The 8,603-nt window shown below is 33.2% G+C and overlaps 1 long non-coding RNA gene across 1 annotated transcript in view; it reads left to right on the forward strand.

The window, feature by feature from the left end:
- Positions 1 to 1,723, forward strand: part of LOC132718712 (uncharacterized) — a 28,237-nt gene extending 26,514 nt beyond the window's left edge. Inside the window, exon 3 of the long non-coding RNA XR_009624135.1 lies at positions 1,621 to 1,723. This is a non-coding gene — a long non-coding RNA (uncharacterized LOC132718712). The remainder of the gene's footprint in view (positions 1 to 1,620) is intronic.
- Positions 1,724 to 8,603: the final 6,880 nt, after the last annotated feature.

The following is an 8,603-nucleotide window of genomic DNA, read 5'->3' on the forward strand; positions in this document are numbered from 1 at the left end:
CGAAATTCCTTTCATAGAATTTGCTATATTTTAGATATTTAAGGTATAAGGTATAAAATATAAATAAATATTTATTTTGATGTAATATGATGTAAAAAATAACATTCTTTTAATAGGGGCCCTCATTTTATTCTTCACTCGACAAAACAAAGAAAACAATCAGTAAGTATTCCGAAATAAATGAAGCAAGGAACATTTCTTTCATATTTTTTTTCTATTTTCTATTTATATCTTTTAACCTTCTTTAAATGTATCATTTAAAACTTCTTCATCTGCTTGTCTGCCTTTACAATCAAGTTGCAACGCACTTTGGCATCTGCCACTAGTGATTGGGGTGACGGGGCCGGAATTATTACCAATGCTGTAAAACTTATGTTAAAAAGAATCCCGTGTCTGACATTGTCAAAACAACTCTCCTATTACTGTATAAGTGGATATTGATGCGTCACATTTTTTTTGCAAATGTCAAAAAGTGGAATTTTTTGAGTGCGGAAATATTTGCAAAAATATGTTCTTTTTTTAAAATTATTACTCAACTGTTTTTGTGATATTATTTATTAAGCAGATACATGTTAAGAACACGACATTATTGTAATCGTTCTATTTAGGTGTTTAATACTTGAACTTTTTAATAATAATATGGTTTGGGAGAAGTACTATAGGTATAAATAGTTTAGGTTTGAAAAAGGATCTTATCAAAAACATTTCTTGGGTTCATAATTAGTTTGAAAATAATTATATTTGTAATAATGAAAATACCTATTGGTGTTATTACAACAGACAGTACATTATATTGAATTAAAACATTTGTGATTTTAAAGACGTAAGATACTTAAACAAACAAAGCAGTGAGAAACAATAAGTCTTATAATTGACAGTCAAACATTATTGGATGCAGTAAGATGCTGGTAGAAAAGGATTTTGCATAAAATGAAATAATTTTGTGCGCGATATAATATATTTGCGAATAATATTATTGTTGCAAAAATCGGCTAATATTTCACATTCGAAAAATAACCACTTCTAGTGTATTCTTACAAGTTCTCCTTGACCATTTAGAAAAAATGTATTGTTTATTGTTTTCTCATTATTTCTTCAGTAACCGAAATTTAAATAATAAAATCGAATACTATTTAAATATGTTCTTTGTAAAGAGTAACTATCAGTGATTATCTGCCTTGGAAGCGTATTACGATGCGCACAAAAACTACCGAAAACATCTTTAAAGATGTCTTGCTGTGAGCAAAAAAAGAAACAACAAAACCAAAAACAACAAAAAAAAAAACATAAACAAAAACGAATAAAACAAAAATAACATCACTTTGCTAATTTAAAAGTGTGTGTTATGACTTTTATGAAACAAGTGACATTTACCGTATTATGCAGACTTGCAACCCTATGAGTTATTCTTCTTTTCTAGATTGAAAAAGCATCGTTCAGCCCACTGCTTTGAAAGGTAGAAATGAACTTGTTTTTAATTATGTTAAATTTATTGATTGTATTTTCATTACATGTCTGCTTACTCTTACTTCTTTATAATAATGTTGATGTAGTATTTAGTGCCTAATTATATGAAAAGATTGTATGACACAAATTATTTTGCATTGTTTATCCATTTAGGAAATAACCCTGTAACGTTGAAAAAGGCTGCTTTTTGTTTGACAACGGGAAGAAAAAAACACGTTTATTCTAAAGCTTTGAAAACATGCCAGTTGATATTTACAACAAAAACTTTCAAAAACTGGGTTAAAGGGGTGTGTTTGGCTCAGCACCACAAAGATCTGTTTTGTGTCAATATATTATAGACCAGCTCGATAAGGACTTGAAAGACATTCCGGTCTCAGAACTAAAGCAATTTTTCACATGTCTATGTTCAAATAAAATTTTCCAATTAAAAAAGCGCAAGAAAAATTCCGAGAAGATGGGGAATGCAAGCATGAGAAATGCAAAATACTTATTGGAACGTTTTTGTTCACAACCATACAGAGTTTGGCGTTTTAAAGTTCAGAGATGGTTGGCAAATCTTCATGGTGAAAGAGGAATTGACAATCCTGATTAGAAATTTGTTGTAGTGAGGTCGGTGATGGTATAATGGGGAAGTGTGTTTAAATTTAGCGCATGTTTCTTCAGAAAAAAGAGAAGCTGTAAGTTGAACTACAACAAGTATAGAATGTAGTATTGATATATTCTCCATGGCTAACAAAGTATTAGAAATTGTAAAGTACTTTTCTCCAGATGGTCAATGCTGAACCTTGTGAAAGGGTAAGGCCGCAATCGTTTTTCTTATGCATTTGCATTTCTCATTTCTCATAGGGGCTTATTTCTGAACCATGCATCTTGTAACTGAGCACTATGTTCAAATTTTGTTCAATTCATATGGCTGCTTATTTATTAGTGAAAATTGTAATGAAAATTTAAACACAAAAAGATGCACACTTCGCTGCTCTATAAAGTGGAAATCGTCAAAACTGTCTTTTTAAAAGCGGTCTTTGATTCGCGTTTACTGTTTTTATTTTATCTTTTAAATATATTAATAGACAATTATATTATTTAGGATGAACTAGGTCCGCTTGGACAAGTAATCCCAATGAAAAAAACTGGATAACACGTTATAGATCAGACTGGGTAATGTATTTCAGTTCAATATTTTAAAATACGGCTGACGTAGCTAAAATATTTGTGTATGCTAAACAAACTATTCTTTCCAATTCGTAGTACTTCCTTTAAGGGTCAATAGTGTTCATAAGTATATTTGTTGCAATTTATCTTAAAATGAAGAAAATGCTTTTATGGGTACTTTATTCTAAATAATTTTTACTCCAAAGTCTTAGTTAGCTCTTATAATTTCCTCACAATTAGAAAGTGTCAATACGCGTCTTTGAGCCTCATAAAACAAATCATACCCGCTGAATAGTTTTATAACTGGGAGAATTTCAATTAGACACGCAAAAACGATACAAGGTAAAACAAACCAACAGCATTGGGAAACTTAAGGGTTAAACAACACTTGCAAATGTATATTCGGTAGTTCAAAACTCCTGATAGATAATAGTTTTTGTTGTTTAAAATTGGCGAGTCCATACATTCTTTGACAAGTCACAAAATATCTTGCCCATTTTTTTAATACCCTTGAGACTTTATAAACAATCTTCTCAAAGCTTTTAAAAGTATGGAAATATGATTTAGATGACATTATGCTGGTTTGGGAATGAGGTCATCAATGGGATATACGCTATTTCATGAACGGACGAACACAGAACCTTTCAAATAAAAGACAAAAGATCAACACATTGCAGCTAATGTATTCTAAAAATAGTCAGAAACGGTCAAGCATCACCATCCGTGGATGAGTATAGATATAAAGAATAGACTAATCAGAAAATGCAATCGCGAAACCGATACAAAGACATTTAAAAAGCGGGGGGCAGGTAGGAAGGATCAATCAATATCAGTTCTATACTTAGAACGCAAAGCGCAGGCAGGGTAAAAAAAAAATATTTTTTACTTCAAACGCATGTAATTGTGCAGCCTTAATCTTGGAAAATGACGAAATGTATCAACTAAGATTTTTGAAATTTAAAAACATTTAATGTCAACATCGGACAAGAAAATTGGTATTACAAGTAGAAGAATGGCAAAATATGATACACTACTACCATCTAATGATTAGAGGCCAAAGTATAGTATCCATCACAGGGAGAATATCAGAACTTTAAAATTATTACATTGCAAAAAGGCACTCCTAATATATGATACACAAATCTCAAAGAAGTTCTTTAATCAAATATTGAGTAAATCCATCTCTCATCTTTCATTACTAGATAAGCTCAACGGTTAGGCTAATTTCAATGGAAACTAGCAAAACGTCTTTTGATCTTAAGAAGAATGGATCTCACTAGTTATAGGGAACGATTTTTCTCTGCAAAGGAGCATGCAACAAAAGTGGGCTTGACTTATTAATAGAACAGAAAGCTTGTTTTCAATTTTTGTGACAGGCAGGAAACAAATTGTGGCGCATCTGATTTATAAAGAAATCTCAAACAGACAATCAGAACTAATTGAAATCGAAAGATAGTCCGTTGTTACTGGTTATTGGTGGTATTCTGAAGGCATTTGAACGTGTCCGGCGTGCCGTTTGTATCATCATAACTTGTAAATATACTGGCTTGTCTGGTGTTTTCTATATGGTTGTCAGGGATTATGTTCTTGACGCTATCAGCATGTTGTTGCTTTCTGGGTATCCCAGTGTTCAAAGTGGATTTATTTTTGTCTTCAATTGGTTGTGTACTTCAATAACATTTGTCAAGGAATATTAGTCTTTCATTTACGACTCCTTGCTGGGTAGACCTTTTTGCTATCATAATTGAATAGCCTTCAAACTGCTTTATATTTGAATTCTGAACTTTCAAATGTTTCACCCCAATTTTTGCAAAAGACTAGCTTGGGCGATTTTAACTTTACTTACAAAATGTGTTCCCTCTTATTTCTTGGACAGGTGAATAAAGGATTTACGGATCTTTGTTCCTGATGCTCGTGGGAGAATAAACATTAAAGTAAAATATTAGAAGAGAATATATATTCATATTTGTTTGTGGACGGGAATATGCCATGGATATCATATACACTGTCATCATTGGAACATTGAAATTCGATGAATGCTTGGGACGCTTGTTTTTCTTACGCACAGTAACTAAAAATTAATTCGAAGCTGTCGTAGTATCTCTGTTGTTATAACCTTGTGTCTACCCTGACTTTATGCATTACAACATCTTTATTTTTGGCACGGCTTTCATGTTGTATATATGGGAGATTGCCTTGAGTTTTTCAAATCATCCTGCATTCACGTTTTTAGAGAAGTTACTCAAAGGCTATTATTTTGTGTTAATAAACGGGCGGTTTTAGAGGATGCAGGCCAGATTTAAAGTATTTCGATGTGCGCTATCAAGGACTCATTGGCATCCATTTACCTGGGGGCAGAAGAAAGGCTATTTACATTTAAAATGGGGTAAAACAAACCCCCCTCCCAAATTTTTAAACAATGATTTTAACCTTAAAGTACATGTAAACATAGCGTCTTGAAAAGGTTTTTGATTTCTAAACCATTAGTCTATTTTTGCGAGATTTTGCACGTGCATGTTTAAAGGGTTTTTTAATATTACATGACTTTAGGTTTTGAAATACTGGGTTGTAAACTGGTTGAGTTTCATTTGGGTGATTTCTGAGAGGAGGAGTTAATAAAAAGTACGATGGATTATTAGTAATATCTGGTAAAACAGTGGGGATCGCGCGGGATGCAGTAAATCAGCAAAATTACGTTAAAATTTCAGTTCTTGTTTGATTTGTTTCTGTTAATGCGCGTTCAAAAATGAAAAGATTCTTGTTTAGTTAATTAGAATGCCTTTCTAATTCGGGTCAAATAAGACTATACGAGGTGTAATGAAATGGAGGAAGGGTAAAGTAAATGTCTGGAATTATCTTCGGGTCTGGGCGGGCAATTTCCGCTAGCCCTTTGACAACAGAAAATAGGACATACTAAGTCTAGTTGGAAATGCACAAACACGCTGAAGGGAAGGAGTGACATATCGAGCCTTAATGTGTTATATGTGTTTTGCATCTTGAAAGAAAAGTTAAGGAAAGGGTTCGCCCATTGGACCCCGCATTAAATTTGCTAAAACCGACCAGAAAAGGAAAGGGGTTAAAATGTTTCGGCCTTATAAACGAGGTTGAAAGATCGTGACCCTAGAAACACCTAACATAAATTATCACAGGAGGTGAAACGTGCTTTTATTTGAAAACCCCACCTTATACTCATAAACAGAATGTGGGTATGTAAAAACATCGTTCACACCGTTGTTGCTCGGCGTTGCAGGAGCGTTTAAAGACTTTTGATCGCTTAATTCTGACAGTGAGGGAAAATAGGAACGTGTAGCGGTGTGTGAGAGTGGAGTGAAAGTTTCTGCCGTTGCCACTTTATACCCATCGTACTTGAGCCTATGCATTTTTTATATTGTTCAGGGGCTTTAAGTATACGTTCTTTTTCATTTTCGCTTTTTTTAATAACGCAAAGACTACAATCAACGCGAGTCTGCAATTTTCATGTTTTTATTTTCCACTTGGTTTAATGTCCGAAAAATTTAACTTTTTCCAGTTTTGGGAGACTGTATACTGGCTGCAACAACTAGCGGAGGTAATGATCGAGTAACTCTCTCTAAATGTTGTTCTCAATTCAGATATTGACTTATGAATTTTTCTCGTTCATACTATTATTAATAGCAATGGTGTATTAACTGTTGTTCATTTATTTATTGTGCATCTGGATGATTGGGAATCATCGATCATAAACATTCTGATGGGATCTTTCGAAAGACTGTGTTGTTAGTAGAAATGCGTTGCTTTTTAAATAGAAACGATTTCATGTTATTGGAATGTTACTTCGGAAAAACTTAGGGGTTGTGTGACTATAATAATATAGTGATTATAAGCACTTGTCCAATTTTTTAAATTCGGCTATTTTTTCTACATTTTTCCAATCAAAAAAGATCCTAAACCATGCCTCAAACTAATTCATGATTTAATTTTTGCGTATTTTTTGGAATAGTATAAAATGCACAAAATGTTTCGTAGATTACAAGGTAATAAGCATTGACGGGATAGCTTCGTTAAATAACATTGAAGAAATATTGGGTTTTCTAAGTGTATCACAATATTAAATATAATCATCTTTTCGTAAATATGTTCGTATTGTCTGTGCTGCAATGAGAAAGACTTTGCATTTGTATTTTTTTAACATGTTCACTGTTTGAAAGGCAGAGAAAAGCCTATTGCAAGTATCAATTCAATTGCAGTAACAACCATTTTTCTCTTGTCTTAACAAACTTACTATTAACACGATTTGTCTTTGGGATACGTTAACACTATATTCACAACAACTAGGGACGATTTTTAACGGGTCACACATCCCATATACCAGAGAAACAACTGAAAGCTCCTCATATATTTTAAGCGATTGTATTGCCGGTACAAATAGGAAATTGAACGATCTTGTCTGTTCTGTTCAGTCCGAGATTAATATTGGATATATCAAGTGGCTAGAGGGACAAGAGTACATAACTTTCTTTTGATTTCATTAAATCAGTTAGCTTTTTATGTGGTATTTTTCTACTGTGGCTAAAAAAAACAAGAAAAACAAATAGGTAGGCTAGCATAAGTCATGATTTGGGGCAACTATAGTTTTCAATTTTTATTAGTGTATTGCCATTTGGCATTTTAAAATTGTAATGGTTAATCCTAAACCTGCAATTTTGTGGAATACTCATTATTATCATAACGTTATGTTTTCATACTATGTTAATAATTTTCAACGCTGCTTGTTTAAAAAGAATATTTATTTTATTTTTTTCCGCTTTTAGTGGATTCATTTATTTATTGATTTTTTTCCATCATCTTGAAGGTGGACGCCTTTACATGTGTCCTTTTTAACTTTTTTGATTGAGAAAGGGGGACACTTGGTTGTCGAGGGTCAAATCATTGGTGTAAAAATATTTTAAAATAGTTTTACGTCAAAAGCATTTATTTGGATCTGTAGTTTTGTAGTCAAATGATTTCGATCAATAAACTAAAAAAACTTAGGCCTAGGAATTTCAAACTTGGTATTGGGATTGTTTATGCGATCAGCAGATGACCCTTTGATATAAAGGATCAAGGACCAAAGGTCATGTGAACATTGATTTTGCAGGATAACAGTTTCCGATGTAAGCTTGACAACGCAAAGGATGTTGGACCCTCAAATTCCGTTTGTGCATTATCATGGGAAGTAAATGGACCCCCATTTATTGTATGGACAAGCATAGGTCAAAGACATAGGATTATCGGGTAAAAATAGTTCCGATGAGTTACTTTGACAAGGGGACCTGGCCTCAACGAACAAACATTCGGTAAAAGGTGCATTTTTGTCAGGTAAACAGAGACTTCTATTATTTAAGGTGTAATCGGTCAAAGAGGTCAAAGGTCATATTGACCCTTGTATAAATTGTTTTTCAGTCAATGGCAAGACAACCATGGTCCTCTGGCACTCAAGCTGCACAGGATGGCATCTTTGGGTTTTGGGAACCAATAGATGAAACCTATTGAATTTTCAGTGGAGGTCCAAATTTAATTCATTTAAACGTTGCAGGTGAAGAATTAATTAAATCAATACTGCTTAACCCATAGGCTGTTTAACCGTAAAACTTTGTTAGCCGAATTTTGAACTTGTCAAAAGATGACCCTAATTGCATTTTTTGAGTTGATGGGTCAGTGGTCAATATTTACCTTCTGATGAGAAATGTAATTGGGATCAAACCGGTTGAGCAACTCATTGAAGTGCGGCTAGTCTTGGCCAGTCAATGATCCCTCAATAATATTTGTGTCAAGGAGACAAAGGGTTAGATATTTTAAAACTTTAAACGGAGAAACAGTTTATTGACAAAAATTTTGATAACACCATGTTTTGCCTCAAAGCTGCATAGGTGGCACTAAGTCTTGGCCAGTACAGTGACCCCTATTTAAAATTGGGGTCAGGTATCAAAAGTTAAGTTACATGTTTATTGTTGACAAAAATGTTT

The sequence above is a fragment of the Ruditapes philippinarum genome, unplaced genomic scaffold, assembly GCF_026571515.1.
Source record: "Ruditapes philippinarum isolate M1 unplaced genomic scaffold, ASM2657151v2 ctg9378_1_1_1_1, whole genome shotgun sequence".
Classification (NCBI taxonomy): Eukaryota; Metazoa; Mollusca; class Bivalvia; order Venerida; family Veneridae; genus Ruditapes; species Ruditapes philippinarum.